This window comes from Chanodichthys erythropterus, chromosome 9, assembly GCF_024489055.1.
Source record: "Chanodichthys erythropterus isolate Z2021 chromosome 9, ASM2448905v1, whole genome shotgun sequence".
In the NCBI taxonomy this organism is placed as follows: domain Eukaryota; kingdom Metazoa; phylum Chordata; class Actinopteri; order Cypriniformes; family Xenocyprididae; genus Chanodichthys; species Chanodichthys erythropterus.
The window spans coordinates 2,748,894-2,769,185 of NC_090229.1; the positions used below are offsets into that span (position 1 = coordinate 2,748,894).

Sequence of the window (20,292 nt, forward strand, 5' to 3'; positions counted from 1 at the left end):
TGTGATTAACTTTTTACTCAGAAATTTTTATTAAATTTCACAAATAATAACAACAAAATGGGAAGTAACACATTGAATCAAATTTAATTAATTTTAATCAAAAGTAGTATTTTCTCGTAAAACGTACTCCAATAGTCTTTATTTACAACAGCGTGTGCTTGAGGTTTAGTCTTCATCTTTATGCTTGACATGATTCAGGCGTCGCGAAATGAACTGTCATTATGTAAGCAGCGCTACACCCTCTAATTACTGCTTTAGCACTGGATGTAGATATATGTAGCCTGACTGACAGAGTAATAATGCAGCGCAGAAACACATATAAACACATCGTTATATACTGCTGCGACGCTCTTCGTTCACTCCGTGTTTTAATGATTCAGATGTAGTGGAACGTTTCAGCGTAGATAAAGTGTTGATGTGTTTGAATGGAGCTTGTGTTTCAGGGGTCACACTGTGCCGGAGATGACAGGACCACCGGAGAGGAGTTTCTCACATACAAAGGCTGGGGGGCCCAGAGCGTCTCGCTTCACCTCTCTCTCTGTGTGTGTGTGTGTGTGTGTGTGTGTTCAGTTTCAGTGCAGGCTGCATTATTAGTATGATTGTTTTACACACAATTCCTTTTTTTATTTTCCTTTCTTTTAATTTGATATACACTCTAAAAACATCTGGGGTTATTTTTACTACACAAGTCCTGGGTTGAGCCTTGTGGGTCATTTTTGGGGGTTATTTTTTCAGTGTTTGAGTAGATTTTGTGTTACACAGATCCTGGGTCAGACGTAACAACCCAGCGTTTGGGTCGTTTTTGTGTTACACAGATCCTGGGTCAGGCGTAACAACCCAGTGTTTGGGTCGTTTTTGTGTTACACAGATCCTGGGTCAGACGTAACAACCCAGCGTTTGGGTCGTTTTTGTGTTACACAGATCCTGGGTCAGACGTAACAACCCAGTGTTTGGGTCGTTTTTGTGTTACACAGATCCTGGGTCAGGCGTAACAACCCAGCGTTTGGGTCGTTTTTGTGTTACACAGATCCTGGGTCAGACGTAACAACCCAGCGTTTGGGTCGTTTTTGTGTTACACAGATCCTGGGTCAGACGTAACAACCCAGCGTTTGGGTCGTTTTTGTGTTACACAGATCCTGGGTCAGACGTAACAACCCAGCGTTTGGGTCGTTTTTGTGTTACACAGATCCTGGGTCAGACGTAACAACCCAGCGTTTGGGTCGTTTTTGTGTTACACAGATCCTGGGTCAGACGTAACAACCCAGCGTTTGGGTCGTTTTTGTGTTACACAGATCCTGGGTCAGACGTAACAACCCAGCGTTTGGGTCGTTTTTGTGTTACACAGATCCTGGGTCAGACGTAACAACTCAGCGTTTCGGTCGTTTTTGTGTTACACAGATCCTGGGTCAGACGTAACAACCCAGCGTTTGGGTCGTTTTTGTGTTACACAGATCCTGGGTCAGACGTAACAACCCAGCGTTTGGGTCGTTTTTGTGTTACACAGATCCTGGGTCAGACGTAACAACCCAGCGTTTGGGTCGTTTTTGTGTTACACAGATCCTGGGTCAGACGTAACAACCCAGCGTTTGGGTCGTTTTTGTGTTACACAGATCCTGGGTCAGACGTAACAACCCAGCGTTTGGGTCGTTTTTGTGTTACACAGATCCTGGGTCAGACGTAACAACCCAGCGTTTGGGTCGTTTTTGTGTTACACAGATCCTGGGTCAGACGTAACAACTCAGCGTTTGGGTCGTTTTTGTGTTACACAGATCCTGGGTCAGGCGTAACAACCCAGCGTTTGGGTCGTTTATGTGTTACACAGATCCTGGGTCAGACGTAACAACTCAGCGTTTGGGTCGTTTTTGTGTTACTCAGATCCTGGGTCAGACGTAACAACTCAGTCAGACGTAACAACTCAGCATTTGGGTCGTTTTTGTGTTACACAGATCCTGGGTCAGGCGTAACAACCCAGCGTTTGGGTCGTTTTTGTGTTACACAGATCCTGGGTCAGACGTAACAACTCAGTCAGACGTAACAACTCAGCATTTGGGTCGTTTTTGTGTTACACAGATCCTGGGTCAGACGTAACAACCCAGTGTTTGGGTCGTTTTTGTGTTACACAGATCCTGGGTCAGGCGTAACAACCCAGCGTTTGGGTCGCTTTTGTGTTACACAGATCCTGGGTCAGACGTAACAACCCAGCGTTTGGGTCGTTTTTGTGTTACACAGATCCTGGGTCAGGTGTAACAACCCAGCGTTTGGGTCGTTTTTGTGTTACCCAGATCCTGGGTCAGACGTAACAACCCAGCGTTTGGGTCGTTTTTGTGTTACACAGATCCTGGGTCAGGCGTAACAACCCAGCGTTTGGGTAGTTTTTGTGTTACACAGATCCTGGGTCAGACGTAACAACTCAGCGTTTGGGTCGTTTTTGTGTTACACAGATCCTGGGTCAGGCGTAACAGCCCAGCGTTTGGGTCGTTTTTGTGTTACACAGATCCTGGGTCAGACGTAACAACCCAGCGTTTGGGTCGTTTTTGTGTTACCCAGATCCTGGGTCAGACGTAACAACTCAGCGTTTGGGTCGTTTTTGTGTTACCCTGATCCTGGGTCAGACGTAACAACTCAGCGTTTGGGTCGTTTTTGTGTTACACAGATCCTGGGTCAGATGTAACAACTCAGTCAGACGTAACAACCCAGTGTTTGGGTCGTTTTTGTGTTACCCAGCTCCTGGGTCAGACCTAACAATCCAGCGTTTGGGTAGTTTTTGTGTTACACAGATCCCGGGTCAGACGTAACAACTCAGCGTTTGGGTCGTTTTTGTGTTACCCAGCTCCTGGGTCAGACGTAACAACCCAGCGTTTGGGTAGTTTTTGTGTTACACAGATCCCGGGTCAGACCTAACAATCCAGCGTTTGGGTCCTTTTTGTGTTACACAGATCTTGGGTCAGATGTAATAACCCAGTGTTTGGGTAGTTTTTGTGTTACCCAGATCCTGGGTCAGACGTAACAACCCAGCGTTTGGGTCGTTTTTGTGTTACACAGATCCTGGGTCAGACGTAACAACTCAGCGTTTGGGTCGTTTTTGTGTTACACAGATCCTGGGTCAGGCGTAACAACCCAGCGTTTGGGTCGTTTCTGTGTTACACAGATCCTGGGTCAGACGTAACAACTCAGCGTTTGGGTCGTTTTTGTGTTACACAGATCCTGGGTCAGACGTAACAACTCAGTCAGACGTAACAACCCAGCGTTTGGGTCGTTTTTGTGTTACCCAGCTCCTGGGTCAGACCTAACAATCCAGCGTTTGGGTAGTTTTTGTGTTACACAGATCCCGGGTCAGACGTAACAACTCAGCGTTTGGGTCGTTTTTGTGTTACCCAGCTCCTGGGTCAGACCTAACAATCCAGCGTTTGGGTAGTTTTTGTGTTACACAGATCCCGGGTCAGATGTAATAACCCAGTGTTTGGGTAGTTTTTGTGTTACACAGATCCCGGGTCAGACCTAACAATCCAGCGTTTGGGTAGTTTTTGTGTTACACAGATCCCGGGTCAGACGTAACAACTCAGCGTTTGGGTCGTTTTTGTGTTACCCAGCTCCTGGGTCAGACCTAACAATCCAGCGTTTGGGTCATTTTTGTGTTACACAGATCTTGGGTCAGATGTAATAACCCAGTGTTTGGGTAGTTTTTGTGTTACCCAGATCCTTGGTCAGACGTAATAACCCAGGGGTTGAGCTATTTATCGTCCTCTTCAGGAGAGATCAGTGCAGTTTTGTCGATCTGGTGCATCATCATGTGTATTTTATCTTCCGTAAAATACAGGTTTGTGTATGTTTTATTTTATCTAAAAATTCATTATTGTTCTGTATATCATTTAATTTTATGCAAAGCAACATACAGGGGCACAATGTGAGTCACCTAAATGAGTGTCGTGTTGGTGTTTTTGTGTGATGGAAATGCCTTGCATAAAATGTTATGATTTTATTGAAAAAGATACAGAATAAATAAATACTTAGAATGTTAAATATGTTCTCAGAATTGTACTTTGATTATTTATGCACAGGTTATGGAGTCAGTCACAGTATTTTACGGCTACGAGTGAAACGCAGGTGGCGGTCTGAAGTTATCAGTTCCCCCACCGAACGCGAGTCATCTCCGGCACGAAATCCAGCGCCGTTGTGGTGGAAACAATACAAGAGAGACTGATCAATTACACTTGAATTACTTCTAAATGTTTAATTTTTTACTTCTAACATTTGTTAAACAAGCTTAAATGTAGGCAATATGTTTTAAAAGTTATATAAAATGTGATTGAAAATAAAGGAATTGTCAACCCAAATTGGTTTTCTTTTTTGTTGTTGTTGTTTTTAGTGTATAATTGTAATGTGTGAGCAGGGATGAGGAAGAGAATCCAAATGCAAGCACAAACACACAAATAAATTAATAAAAAAAGTTCTAAAAGGGGGTTTTCGAACTGAAGTCTGCATCTTTTCTGGCCTATTGTGACATAAATCCAAATAAAAACGGCTTCGCAAACAAGAACAAATGTAGCGCGGGGCTTGATTTGATTGGACAGCTGAATGGTTGTGGTTTCCTATTGGTAGATCTTATGTGAGTGACAGGTTGCCCCGCCCTCATTATCAGAGAAGAGATGTCGCTGCAAGAGATTGATCTGATTAAAGATTACGAAGAACATGAATAATGATTAATCATTAGAATAATATACCATTAAAAACAATAATTATCCATTTAACTTTAAAGGTTACGGCAGATGTCCATATAAGATAAGAATATTCCATCAATATAATTAAAGGGAAAAACAGAGAAGGAAAAAATAAAATAAAATTAAGTGTCAGTTTCTGTCAGTCTGTGATGATGATGAAGCTCCACGTGCTTGTGTTGTATTAATCGTGAACACACACACACACACACACACACACACTGTTCGTGCTGGTGAATTTCGCGCAGATGAGCGTCTGACAGCAGCTCCGATGAAACAAAAGCTCGCAGAGCACCGAGGCTCCTCCCTGAGTGTGTGTGTGTGTGTGTGTGTGTGTGTGTGTGTGTGTGTGTGTGTGACAGCTGCTGTGAGCTCAGCTCAGTAAAGCTTCATCTCTAATAGGATGAGCAGCCGCTCGTGTGTGTGTGAAGCTGAATGATCCGCGCATTGTTCCTTTCGTTGTTTCTCTCATATTTCTGCGGATTGATCGATCAGTGATCGGATGTGATCGGGATTTCTGATGGATCTATCGATGTGAAGAAGGTGTCAAACGCGGTACGTATAATAGAGAGATTCAAGTTGAGCGCGAGCTGCTCTTCCATATGATCGCGCGCGCTGTGTCTGTGATGATGATGATGATGATGTTTAGAACGATATTGTTTCTTTCTCTCTCGCGTTACTTTGATCGAATGCGCGGTGGTTTTATGACGTCACTCCGCTAAACTTCTACAATAATGCATCGCTAGAAACTCATTGATTAGCGGTGCGTAAATAAAGTCAGGGAATATGAGGGTGTGACGGAGAACAACATCACCGTGTTCTACTGCGAATTGATTAATTATGAGATCTTTTGACTATTGCAGTGTAATAAATGTGTGAAGCGCAGCGCGGGGCTGTAGTTATGAATGGACGGAGGTATGAAAATATAAATATGTTGTTGTAGTCTGCTGAAGATGATGTGATGTAGTCATTTGCTTCAAGTTTTTCTGTGTTATTAATATTATTGTATTAATATAGGTTCCAAATTTTTTGGGGGTTCCCCAAAGAACCTCATCAGTTCCTAATTTTCTTAGTGTGAAGATCATTTTAGTGTTTCCGTGGAAGTTTCCTTCCTCATGGAACCTACAGATGCCAATACAGATGCTTTATTTGTACGTGTGTAACAGGTATTGGACACCGAACCCTGAGGCGAGGTCGTCGCTCCTGTGACCCCTGAGGTCGTGTAGGGTGTGTCCGTGTCAGCGCTCGGCCCCTTTCTATGACTTTATCCCTGAATGAACGCGATCCGACAGACTTCTTCAGCTGGCTTTAACAATAAACGGCATCTGTGGTCAGCGTTTAGTCTTTCGCTCGTTCTCAGCAGTGAGCGGTTTGATTTGTGGCTCAGAATAAAATAGTGTTTGTTAATCTCATTGTCTGCTGTCGGTTTTGTGTTCTTCTCCCTGTGATATGGCAGACGGCCACGCGTCCTGACCGACCGAGCCAAGATTCCACAACTATCAGGGCTTTAGATTCACGTGGCTTCGTCTTGAGGTGGATTTCAGGTGTTTTATTTGAAACACGTCGGCTGTGAAACTGATTCGGTCTCCACTTCAGTTTATAGTATATGACCTACACTCTAAAAATGCTAGGTTAAAAATAATACAAGTTGGGTTGAAAATGGACAAACCCAGCGACTGAGTTGTTTTAACCCAGCGGTTGGGTTAAATGTTTGCTGGGTAGTTTTATTTAACCCAACTATTGTTTAAAAATGACTTGATGGCTGGCTTAAAATGAACCCAAAATACATTGGAAATTAAAAATGTGCCAACATACTTTGGGTTCATTTTAAGCAAGCAATACAGTAATTTTTAAACAAAACTACCCAGTAGGTTAGACAAACATTTAACCCAAATGCTGGGTTAAAACAAAACAACCCCATTCGCTGGGTTAAAACAACCCAATCGCTGGGTTAAAACAACTTAATCGCTGGGTTAAAACAACCCATTTGCTGGGTTAAAACAACCCAATCGCTGGGTTAAAACAACATAATCGCTGGGTTAAAACAACATAATCGCTGGGTTAAAACAACCCAATCGCTGGGTTATAACAACATAATTGCTGGGTAAAAACAACCCATTCGCTGGGTTAAAACAACCCAATCACTGCGTTATAACAATATAATCTCTGGGTTATAACAACCCAATTGCTGGGTTAAAACATGCCAATCATTGGGATTGTCCATTTTCAACCAAATTTGGGTTGTTTTTAACCCAGCATTTTTTAGAGTGTAGTGTCTGAAGAACAGCAACGCACGAATCATGTCTCTAGTTTGAGCACTTCTGTGATACTGATTCATTTTCAGTGAAAATGTCGTACGGTTAGCAATCAGGAAAAGGTTATCTAGCAGTGTTTATTCTGTTCATGGTGCATTAAAAAGAGAGAATTTAACTCTGAAGGTAAACAGCAGGAAGCGCCGTCAGTCGTCCAGCTGATAAAGCGCTGAATTTAGTGGCACAAAAGCAGATTGTAATGAGGGGCATCGGATGAGAACGGCATTGAGCGCGACTGATGGCTGTTCGTCACACCAGTGTATTTACATTCTCCCAGTCAAGGCCAGGAGGATCCGCTCAGCCTGAATTATTGATGAATTGCACTCAATTATGTTAAAGGAGCACAGTGTAAATCACAGGCTCAGAAACGCTGTCGATCCGTCTCATCTATGATCATGTGTAATGCATGAGCGTCTCCGGGCGGCCACATTGCTGTGTAATTGGAACATTTAAGTGGATTATAGAGCATGTGTGTTTGAAGCAGGAAAAAGTCTTTATTTTTAACTGTACGTTTTGATTGTTGAGCTTTAAAACACTCAAATATTTGGTAACTTTACGATAAGGTTTCATTTGTTAACATTAGTTACAATAAACTAAGAATGAACAACACTTCTACTGCATTTATTTATCTTAGTTAATGTCAACAGTTGCTAATACATGTTTAGTTAATGCATTAATGCACTGTGAACCAACATGAAACTAATGTTTGTATTAACTAACAAAGTTTAAAACATGCTGTAAAAATATATATAAAATATGAGACCTTATTTATCCAAGGGACAGAACATATGTTTATTTAACCCAGCATAATTAGTTGATTCATTTTTATAATAATATTTTTTTACTTCAAGAATCAATGTTTACACAAAAACTACCCAAACACTGGGTTGTTAGTCTGACCCAAGATCTGGGTAACACAAAAACGACCCAAACGCTGGGTTGTTACGTCTGACCCAGGATCTGGGTAACACAAAAACTACCCAAACGCTGGGTTGTTACGTCTGACCCAGGATCTGAGTAACACAAAAACGACCCAAACGCTGGGTTGTTACGTCTGACCCAGGATCTGGGTAACACAAAAACTACCCAAAAGCTGGGTTGTTACATCTGACCCAGGATCTGGGTAACACAAAAACTACCCAAACGCTGGGTTGTTACGTCTGACCCAGGATCTGGGTAACACAAAAACTACCCAAACGCTGGGTTGTTTCATCTGACCCAGGATCTGGGTAACACAAAAACTACCCAAACGCTGGGTTGTTACGTCTGACCCAGGATCTGGGTAACACAAAAACTACCCAAACACTGGGTTGTTACGTCTGACCCAGGATCTGGGTAACACAAAAACTACCCAAACACTGGGTTGTTACGTCTGACCCAGGATCTGGGTAACACAAAAACTACCCAAACGCTGGGTTGTTACGTCTGACCCAGGATCTGGGTAACACAAAAACTACCCAAACACTGGGTTGTTACGTCTGACCCAGGATCTGGGTAACACAAAAACTACCCAAACACTGGGTTGTTACGTCTGACCCAGGATCTGGGTAACACAAAAACTACCCAAATGCTGGAAAAATAACCCCCCAAAAATGACCCAAAAGGCTCAACCCAGTGTTTGGGTAGAAAAAATAACCCAAGATGTTTTAGAGTGTATGCATTCTGCATGTTTGTTTGTTTGTTCATTCTGATTGTAGTTGTGATTTATGGAGAAATTGTGATTGGATTAAATGCCTGTTTCTCGTGTTTTATTTACTGAGTACAAATAAATGGGGGTTAAATATCTTTAGTTCTATTCTTAGTTTTAATAACTCAATTATGCTTTTCACTATGAAACACTATGAAAAAAACTGGTGCAGTGTTAAAAAAGATACAATTTAGGGTAATAAAAAGCAATTCGAAAAGCAGTAGTTTAAGGTGAACTTTGTGCTGAAGTCAGTCAGGCTGGATGTGTTCAGTGTTTCTGATCATCATTGTGCTCATGTGTTAGCGAACTGAAGTCTGTGTTCCTTCAGTCGTGGGATTCGTAAGAGAGAGTTTTGAGCCGGAAAGCAGATCAATAAGTGTTGCGATGACGATAACCTGACTGTAAACGCTGTGACGAGGTGAATATGATCACAGAATGACGCTGAGCCTCATTTGTGTTTTCTGCTGTAAGCTTGTGTGTGTGTGTGTGTTCTCTCACAGGTTCTGGAGAGTTTGTGGTGTCGTGTGTGTGTGTTTCCACATGCGGCGGTGAGACAGAGAGAGAGAGAGGGACGGTGCATGTGTCTCGTCCCCAGGCCCGGCGTTTGGCACTGCCTCTCTCATCTATTAATCATGGCGACTGCTTTCTTATTCCGTTGCCATAGTTTCAGGCTGAAACACTGTTGGTGTGTGTGTGTGTGTGTGTGTGTGAGGGGCCATGGGACGTTACAGACCCGCAGAGCCGCTTAAAGGAGCCACGGCGGCCTTCAGCGCTGGACAATAATGTACAGACACAGAATGATTAGAGCTCGTCCCGTTGTGTGTGACAGAAATCTGTGGAAAAACAGAAAAGGTTCTGCCAGGACATTATCTGTCAGGTTTACAGATTTAAACCTAAAACACAATGCGTCATTCAAAAGACGAGTAAGCTAAAACACCTGTGAAAAATCAATACAGAAAATCGCTCTGTTCTTGTCTTAAAGGGATCGTTTAACCAAACATGATCTTCAAACCTGCATGACTGTCCAGTAACACTTTACAATAAGATCATGTTTGTGTGATCATGTATTAGTAAATGTTGAGATTAACTAAGATTAAGAAATGCTGGAAAAGTATTGTTAGTTCAAGTTAACTAATATAGTTAACTAATGTTAACAAATGAAACCTTATTGTAGAGTGTTACCAACTTTCTTCTTGAAGAATGTTGAGAATCGAACAGCATTGGAAATCAAAAACAGATTTCTCTAAATATCTTCATTCATACGTGTTTGGAATGACATGAGGATGAGTAAATGAGCGTTGACATGCACGGTTTAACCCGATTAAAGCTGACAATACATGTGTTCTTGTGTTCAGACGCGATAAAGTCAATCAAAAAACACAGCCAATCAGAAGAGAGTGTGGGCGGGCTCTTTCAGCAAGCTCCAACGGCACTCGCAACAAAATGTATTGAAGGCCAAAAGGTTAAAAAACACGTGAATTTTAACGTCAACAACACATAAATTTGGGTATTTTTTGTGTGTTGTACACATATTGAATTTAACACATATTGTTTGACGTGTTACAATTCACATGTTTTTGAACCTTTTGGCCTGCCATAGAAATGGCTACATGATCAAATTCATGAATATTACACCATTTTAACATTATTAAAAATACATACTGAGTTACTGAAACAATATTCGTCATCGAATACACTTGTCTGTTCACAGTGAGTTGATCGTTTGAGCGTTCTTGTTTCCTTTTATTTATTTTGAAGATCTGGGGTGAATTGTCCGTTGTTGCTTTCGGTACGACTATAAAAGACACACAAAACGATATTCAAACGCTTTTAACATTAAATAAAGCACATTACCTGAGATTATCATTGCCATACTTTGTGTTGTTGTTCCAGCCGTGATGTCACAGAAAAATAGAAACCGTTTCTAAAACAGAATCATTGTGTGCCGTGCAAGATTAATGAAATTTGTCACCAAAAAAGTCATTCGGTTTAACCAAAATTTCGGTTTTACCGAATGACTATATTTTCAAACAATGCTAACAGGCTGATATCTAGCAAAAGGACAATCAAACATTTTATATTTAGCACAAATATTCCATCATTTTCCATGTTTTATAGCGGTTGCACCGAATGATGTTTCAGGACATGCGTATGATCAAGTGAAAACATGAATTTATCAAATAGTTAAAAGAGAGTTTGTTACTTTGCTTCACGACCATGTGGTCCTTTGCAGGTGTCTGAATGATGTCACATCCTGTCACATGATTTGATCCAAAATGGTCCCTTTATATCGGTTACTCCGAATGACGTCAATGAAATTCATTTTTCCGGACATTCTTTCTCATGACAAAGCAACGACTTCTACACATAATTTTAATACTATTTTGCACCATGTTGATATATGATGTGATAAAATCATGCCAGAATAAAAAATATATACATTTATTACATTTTAAGATATTTTAATCACAAATATACGGTTGGACGGTTAAACCGAATGACCTTTTGACTCTTCAAAATCTTAAAAAACCCTTTATATGACGCAAAATATAATGAAAACATTTTGGAATCAATAAAAGAGATCTATACATATACATTTGGATGTCAAATCTTTGCTTTTTATAATAATTAAGGCCTTTGGACAAAAAAATGACCCGTCACGTCATTGACCCAATAAATTATGACGTCATCCAGTGACATTTAGCGATCGGATTTAGCTACTTTCAACCTTAAAGCAGTTGGCAACTCTGGTTAATTCAATAGTTATCAGTGTATGTAAACATGCTCAGTGATGATGACAGAAGGATCATTTCTTCATATCCCGCAGATCCGCACCTCGCTGTTCTTCTAGTGGGTATTTTTAGGCATGCAGACGCTTTAATCATAAGATATTCTCCTGAATGGAGACGTTTGTCGTTCTGATGTGATTTAGGGCGTCTCTCTGACCTGAGCTTCTGAACTTCAGACAGATGAAACGCTCTGAAGAGTCTTTGAAGTTCATGAGATCATCTCTGACGAGCAGGTGGAGCTTCGGAGAAAGCCGCTACATTAAAACATCGCCGACAAGCGAATCCCAGCGAACGATAATAAATGTTTTGTGGAAGTTATGAAAACATGATTTCTGAGTGTTCAAAGACCAGATGACTCTTAACGTTCTGAGAATCTTCCCTGCTGAATAGAATTCATGCGCAATTAAGAGATTGCATGAAGCAAACCGATTCCTCAGGCAGATATTCATCTGAAAGGATTTTATCGTGGATTAGCGGCCCGCGTCTCAGTTCACATAATCTCACAGATTTGTTTGCGTATGTTTTGTTATTCTTGTTGGCTTTGTGATGAAGCTTTTCCTGCCGTCGGCAGAGCATGTAAACACACGGCGGCTGTGATTGAATCTCACAATAACGCCGCTGTGTTCGCATTCATTCCACATGTACCAACAAATTGCAGCCATGTGGCTCATATATGTGCGACCACAAGACTCCCAGTGTTCGGCTCGAGCCCGTCCGTCAGAAACGGCACAGAAACACTTATCACCTCTCAAAGGAGCGGCCGGCAGCGTTTCCTTCCTCTGAACCGGGGCAGATCTGTTACACATATGCCTCCCATGAGCCCTTTCATCACAAACGTCTCTCTGTGCTTCTGTTTTTGCCTCATAATCATCTCTGTTCTTCGTCAAATCTGCAGCTGTTTATTCCTCGTGATGCCGCAGTTTTTATAGCACACGGAAAGACGTTTGCCTGTTAGATGTAATTCCTAAATAAGCTGTCATTTTCACTCAGCTTTCAGAAACCTCCTGCATTTCAGCTTGATGAGAGAAACGGCCTCGTCAGCAAACAGCCGGTCGTCCATCTTGTGTTGTTGCAGGCCGCGACGCTCGGCTAATTTAAGGGTTGCAGCAACAGTCTCCAGATATACGGCATCAACTGACCTACATATGAGCCGCGGCACACCTGTCTTTGATCTCCCACCGTCGGCCCGTCTGCGTGTTTGAGTACGAGCGAGCAGCTAAAACAAACAGCGCTTCATCAGCAGATAAGACGCCGTGTCTCTGGAATGAGAGCGACACAATGGCTGCATTCATCGCTGCGTTACTCAAGAACGGTTTGGACAAGCGTGTCGCTTGTTTGTAAATGGACACAGTGGATGTTGTGCTGCAGAGTTCACGTCGTGTCACTGAGTTTGCTCTTTTATAGCCGCACAAGGATCGCTTTAATTAGTCGACTTGATTTTATATTACGGCACAAAGCATCTGGTACTGATCTCAACATTAACCATTTAAAGTGAGCGTGACATGAAAATTCGCCTATTTTATTAATGCATGTTATAGATCTTATTCGTATGTTTTGTTTAAAAATGTTTGACCTAATCAGAAAGCCTCCATTCATTTAGAATGCTTAAACTCAATCTCACGCTCATCTGCATACACTGCCTCGCCCACATCTCAACATCCAATCAACAACCGACGCATAGAACCAAGCCCCGCCCTACATTTATTCTTTTTCAGTAATCTGTTACACTCGAATGCACGTCACAATACAGAAGATCTTGCACTTTTACAAGCAGGAAATATAATTTAAAAAATAATAATTCTAAATTATATGATAATAGCAGCATATTCACAGCAGATACTGTGTGAACGGAAACGTCGTGTCTTAACCTTACTGAGTATCCTGAAAAATAAATAGTCACACTGATTATTCGTTGTCAAAAGCGTTCTCTTTGGAAACCAATTGGAGATGAATTTCACCTAGTGGAACCATTTGGTACTGCGGCCAAACAAAATCTTACTGAAAGCTCATTTTTTGACATATCAACCTCAAATTTGGAGCGCAACTTATTTAGGGGCTGTTTACGTGACACTGTTTTCAACTAAAAATGGAAAACATTTTTATGTGTTTTGGCCATTCATTTACATGACAACGCAGACTTTTGAAAACGGGATTCAAAGTGCAGGTTTTTGAAAACAGTAGCGTTATTGTCTCTGTGTAAACTACAAAAACGTGAAAACGGTGACGTTATGAGCATGCGTATTACACATGCAGTCTATAAGCTCGAAGTGTTTCTTTACAAAGTGGCATCGCCCACTACTGGCCTGGCATGCATAATACAGCGTTTATAGTTGTTTTTCGTGAATCCGTGTGAACGGGGATCGGTTTGACGACGTTGTCGTCTATACACGAAAAATGGAAAGGACAAATTTTTGTTGTGTAAACGTACCCTTAGATCTTTTTTTCCCCCTCACAGTTTTACAGTATATCATGTTTTGGAAAATATGTATTTCACATAAGATTGAAAATAGTATTTTTGTGTATTTTTCACTTTTTTAGTTGGAAATTTCATTTTCTGGTCAAAAATGATAACATTTAAATTAACTGGTTTTATTCAACATAAATATGATTTAATATTACTGAATCAACCTAAACACATTAAAGGGGACCTATAATGCCTCTTTCACAACATGTTATATAAGTCAGCTCAAAATCCCCCACAGATCATTTATTATAGCTTGTCAAATTTGCCTCTATTTGGGTGTGAGCAAAAACACACAGTTTTTGTGTGTGTCCCTTTAAATGCAAATGAGCTGCTGCTTTCCAGAAGAGGGCGGAGCTTTAACAGCTCAACAACAACAAAGCTGGAGAATCTCACGCAGCCAAAATGAGGAAAGTGTTCAGCCTTACATTGTTCAAACCGGAGTCGACACTGATGGAGAGGTTACAAATTTTAGAATGAAACAAAAGTGAAAAAAGTGAAATCGTGATCAACCACCACTTTAATTTATACCAACAAAACAGTTTTTCTGGGTTAAGTCAAGTAAAAAACAGCTCTTTAAGGTAACAGTTGCAGGCTGAAACTCGAGAGCGTCTCAGTCATTGAGCTTCACGAGGAGCGTCAGATGAAGATCAGATGGCGAGTGTCTGATTCAGGGATTGATTTCAGGGAGTTTCTGTTGCTGTGAGATTTCAGTTTGAATTTGTGTGAAGTGACGACGATCTACAGCGATCCACATGGATAGATCCATATAACAGAGTCCAGATCTGATGTTAGATGAGCTCGTATAAACTCAGAGTCGCTGGTTATTCAGTATCTCGCTTTCGCTCGCAGCCGTTTATCTGTGCGACTCCACGGTTTTCATATGCTAATTGCTCTGGACCTTTTTTCCCAGGTTACTGTAATGAAAAGAGCCGTTCATCGTCCAGGCGTCCGTATGGAATGTGACAGTGTGTCAAATAAACGCGGCTTAATTGAGCCTCGTCTAACGAGCGGAGCGCCGCCTGTTCGCTTCACTGCCGCTGCTGGTTAATGTGGAAGCCGCTGTTTAATGGTTAAACAGTTAACAAGAGCTGGATTCATGTGGAACTTCCCATTCTGTAATGCACGACATGTCAGGAACAATCATTGGGATTGCCGTCAACAATACAGAGAAACATGACAGAGTTCAGACTGGAGCTGCAGTGAAGGAGTATCACTGTCTGTGTGTGTTCAGATCAGATCTAGCGTGAGAGTTTGACTAAAACTTTGACACTAAACTGAATTAACTGGTTTCTATAAGAAACGCAGATTTAAGATTTTATGTGGTAGCGTGTGTGTGTGTGTGTGTGTGTGTGTAGACAAAACATTTGACCCCGAGGCCACAGGAAGTCTCTGTCTGCTCTCTCTTGTCTTCAGACTCTGATAATCAAACTCACGACCTTCAGAAACCTGTTTTCCTGAAACGTTTCCTCTTATTTGGGTTAAACACACTCGTTCATCTGAACTGTAGACGTGTTTCAGGTGTGATGATTTCAGACCCGAACAGTCGAACTCACGCTGCTTTAGTTCAGAATCAAACAAACCCTGAAGCAGAACCAGAAGAATCCTGCTCTTCTTCATTATTCAGACGCTTCATTAAAGCGCAGCAGCAGGAACATACATCCGTTTAATGGACGGAATAGTCGCATGTTGGCTGCGTGTCTCCCAGCAACACGGCTGGAGTGCCGTCGCATTCTCACACACACTAGTGCAGGTCAAAGGTCACTAGGACGGAGGTCAGTCAGCCCGGGATTGTGATGAACTGTATTTCATCACATTAATGTTTGACATGAATTAAAGCCGAACTGAAGCTAAAATTGCATTTATCTTCTGTCATTCAACAAGTGTCAAGTTGGTGTTATTTCAGTTTTCAGCTTTATTTACATTAGCACTAAATACAAGTTTCCTCAAAACAGCTTTACAGTAAATCAAGTCAAGTCAGCTTTATTTCTACAGCGCTTTATACAGTACAGATCATTTCAAAGCAGCTTCACAATCATAAACGCAATCAATGATGCACTCTAAAAATGCTGAGTTGGACAAACCCAGCGGTTGGGTTAAATGTTTGCCCACTGTGCTGGGAAGTTTTATTTAACTCAAATATTGATTAAAAATTACTATATGTCTGGCTTAAAATGAACCCAAAAAAAAAATTAAAAATCAGACAGGCAACAATAATAATCAACAACAAATAACCGCTGGGTTAATACATCCCAACCGCTGGGTTAAAACAACCCAAACGCTGGGTTAATACAGCCCAACCGCTGGGTTAAAACAACCCAAACGCTGGGTTAATACATCCCAACCGCTGGGTTAAAACATGTCAACCGCTGAGTTAAAACAACCCAAACGCTGGGTTAATACAGCCCAACCGCTGGGTTAAAACAACCCAAACGCTGGGTTAATAAAGCCCAACCGCTGGGTTAAAACAACCCAAACGCTGGGTTAATAAAGCCCAACCGCTGGGTTAAAACATGTCAACCGCTGAGTTAAAACAACCCAAACGCTGGGTTAATACAGCCCAACCGCTGGGTTAAAACATGTCAACCGCTGGGTTAAAACAACCCAAACGCTGGGTTAAAACATGTCAACCGCTGGGTTAAAACAAACCAAACGCTGGGTTAATACAGCCCAAACGCTGGGTTAATACAGCCCAACCGCTGAGTTAAAACAACCCAAACGCTGGGTTAATACAGCCCAACCGCTGAGTTAAAACTACCCAAACGCTGGGTTAATACAGCCCAACCGCTGGGTTAAAACATGTCAACCACTGAGTTAAAACAACCCAAACGCTGGGTTAAAACATGTCAACCACTGAGTTAAAACAACCCAAACGCTGGGTTAAAACAACCCAAACGCTGGGTTAATACAGCCCAACCGCTGGGTTAAAACATGTCAACCGCTGAGTTAAAACAACCCAAACGCTGGGTTAATACAGCCCAACCGCTGGGTTAAAACAACCCAAACGCTGGGTTAATACAACCCAAACGCTGGGTTAATACATCCCAACCGCTGGGTTAGAACATGTCAACCACTGGGTTAAAACAACCCAAACACTGGGTTAATACAGCCCAACCGCTGGGTTAAAACAACCCAAACGCTGGGTTAATACAGCCCAATCGCTGGGTTAATACATCCCAACCGCTGGGTTAAAACAACCCAAACGCTGGGTTAATACATCCCAATCGTTGGGTTAAAACATGTCAACCGCTGGGTTAAAACAACCCAAACACTGGGTTAAAACAACTCAAACGATGGGTTAAAATATCACAATCGCTGGGTTAAAACATGTTAAATGCGGGGTTAATACATCCCAACCACTGGGTTAAAACAACCCAATCGCTGGGTTTGTCCTTGGGTTTGAACTTGGGTTGTTTTTAACTCAGCATCTTTTGGAGTCTTCCTCAAATATGAGACTAATTCAGATTCTGCTGTAAAGCCGCTCTTCAGAAGACAATAGAGTCATTCAATGGAGGGTTTTAATTGATATCTGAAGTGAAGTTGGTTTGTGTTGCAGCTCTCAGTCTTGTTACTGTGTGTTTGAGGGCAGAATCCTCCGGTAATCTCATCTAGTGCTCTGGATGACGGAGGTGGACGGTGTAAGACAATCACACGTGATTATGCGAGCGCTGGCGTCACCTTCCTCCGTCCCGAGCCGCTCGCGGTCACAGAGCTCGTCTTACGCCGTTCCTCCGGATGCGGTAGGCAAACGCCTGATCCACTGTCATGCTGAGCATGCTGGGAGTGTTACGCGGGACCCCATGGGGCTCTGCTAATTGGTGGTCCTGGTTGAGACTGGTTTTCAATGGGTTATGGACAAAGGCGTCAGTGTGGATCACGTGGGGAGGCGAGGGGCCCGAGACAAAGAGCTCAGGATGCCCCATTACTGACCACAAATCACCCCCGTGTTCGGCCCCAATGCGCTATCTGTGACCCACATGCTCATCCGTGTGTGAAGAGCGGCTTTATTTCCCTCCTCAGAGCAGAAGAAGAGCCGCATCAGGTGTTCAGAACTGAATTCATCTCTTTAAAGGGAAAGTTCTGTCAAAACATCCACATCATTTACTCACATACTGGAGAGATTATCTGTATTGTAGTCCATTCAGTCAGTGTTGACTGATGAAGTATTTTCTGTTACAGGTTTGAATGACGGTAATGATGACAGAATGATTTCTCATCTTTCTGTCAGTCAGTCTGCTGATGTGCACTTACTGTCAGAAGGATGTGACATCATTGATTCAGTCTGAGCAAAAACACGCCGTTTTTGTGTGTGTCCCTTTAAATGCAAATGAGCTCCGCTTTCCAGAAGAGGGCGGAGCTTTAACAGCTCAACAACAACAAAGCTGGAGAATCTCACGCAGCCAAAATGAGGAAAGTGTTCAGCCTTACATTGTTCAAACCGGAGTCGACACTGATGGAGAGACTCAGGAAGAAGTTACAACTTTTAGACGTTTCTGAATGGTTAGTGGATAAATTGATGTAGTTGCTGTGGAGTTGATTCAACTCATCCACTAGCATGTGCCGTCATGTTCATCTTTTGTGTTGAATTGACCCTCGTTTGTGAAGCAGTCCGGCGTAAAATGACGGCATTTACAAAAACAACTCTTCCTCTTCTCTAAAGTAGCTCTACATGGCCCCGCCCCCTTTGTTGTGTGTTCTCGGGGGCGGGGTTTATGTAAATTTTAGGGTTTGTGATGTCACTAACCCGGGAAGAAGCTTGTTGTAGTGATTTCTGTAAAAGAAAATATCTCTCTTTGCATTGAACTTTGAGCGTCGTAACTTTGCAGATGTTGTTTATGATCAAACAGCAACATTACACACTAACTAAAGCTAAAAAGTCAAATCCGTGTGTGTCTCATACGTTCTGAAAAGTGAAGACACGGGCTCTTTGATCGCCCCCTGGAGGCTGGATGCAGTACAGGTCATAAACCCCGCCCGCTCAATGCAGTCGAATGAGACTTCAGTGAAAACTTAAAAATAAATTCTGCTTCAAATAAAACTTTCTGAAAGATGGTTTTGATCATTTAAGGTAGTTGTTATCACGCTGATATATATTCAATTGTTCGTTTTTGTGATGATTTAGATTTTAGCTAGCAATTTGATGCTATAAAAACGGGGCGTGTCGTCATTGATTCGAAGTTGATTAACAGCTTGTCTGAGGACTGTCGGAGCTTCGAGGGGAGATTGAAGATGTATTACCTAACTGTTAATTTTCGATTTCTTTGTTATTTAACACCAACAAAATGAGTTGTTCAGCAGTAAACTGTACTAACCGACCTACAGGATCTGACGGATCACTGAACTTTTTTCTGTAACATCAAATGTGGGCGTTATAAGCTAATTAATAAATGTTATTAGTTAAGATAACACACCTAATATTAACCATGTCGGGAAAAAGCAGGTGATCGTTATCTGGCAGTTACTTATTATTTTTATGGGTATAAAATAATAATTAGCAGGACAAAACTAATGATAGCTTACTCTAATTACAGCAATCGATCTCCTGTAACGTTAGTTGAACTTTATTTAAAATGGCAGGACTGTTTCTGACGATTTAGAGTTGATTCTAGTGGCAAATTATATTGATTTGCTGTTTCAAAAATATTATTGCTCTAGAAACAGAATAGCCTATTATTTTATAGGTAGACTTTTAAATTGTGAATAATTTTTATAGTCTATTTAAAATACATCGTCTGGGCGGAAGTTTGATATCGCGACTCCGCCTCCGGCTCAACTGACGATTCCTTCTGCGCATGCCCAGGCTCCAAACTTTTTTTTTTGACGTATTGCGTAACGTGTCAGCGCCCATTCATCGGCCCATTTTGGCTTCAGTTCAATACAATGGAAGGAAGCGACGTCGCGTCGTCCATCTTTTTTTACAGTCTATGGTCAAATCATAGTCAAGGACCCCCAGTTTTGTGTGTGTGTGTGAGATCTGTCAGTCATGAGAATGTCCTCATGATGAAGGATTGTGCGTCTCAGATGTGTTGTTGTGTTGTGGAGGAGTCAGCGGTGTGGGATGTGAGGAGTGAATTCAACAGGAACACTGACGCTTTTAGAAGCATCAGATCGGGAAACAGCAGCGTTCACACACGTCACATGACTGACTCCAGATCATTTCTACGTTTTCTACATGTTCATCTGCTGTTTGAGCATGAAAAAGTTCAGTGTTTCTGAGCTCCATTGAGTTGAAGTTCCTCATTTAAATAATTCATGCGCAGAATAAAGGGGCGGGGCCTGGTTGAGTTAGTTAGTAACTGGCGGTTATGGTAAGGGGCGGGACATTTCC

General features: G+C 41.8%; 1 protein-coding gene across 5 annotated transcripts in view; it reads left to right on the forward strand.

The window, feature by feature from the left end:
- The first annotated feature begins 5,119 nt into the window (after window positions 1-5,119).
- The window catches only part of sema6a (sema domain, transmembrane domain (TM), and cytoplasmic domain, (semaphorin) 6A), an 80,697-nt gene continuing 65,524 nt past the window's right edge, over window positions 5,120-20,292 (forward strand). For all 5 annotated transcript variants that reach the window (XM_067394238.1, XM_067394240.1, XM_067394241.1 and 2 more), the window contains exon 1: window positions 5,120-5,270. The gene's annotated coding sequence lies outside the window, so the exon portion shown is untranslated. The remainder of the gene's footprint in view (window positions 5,271-20,292) is intronic.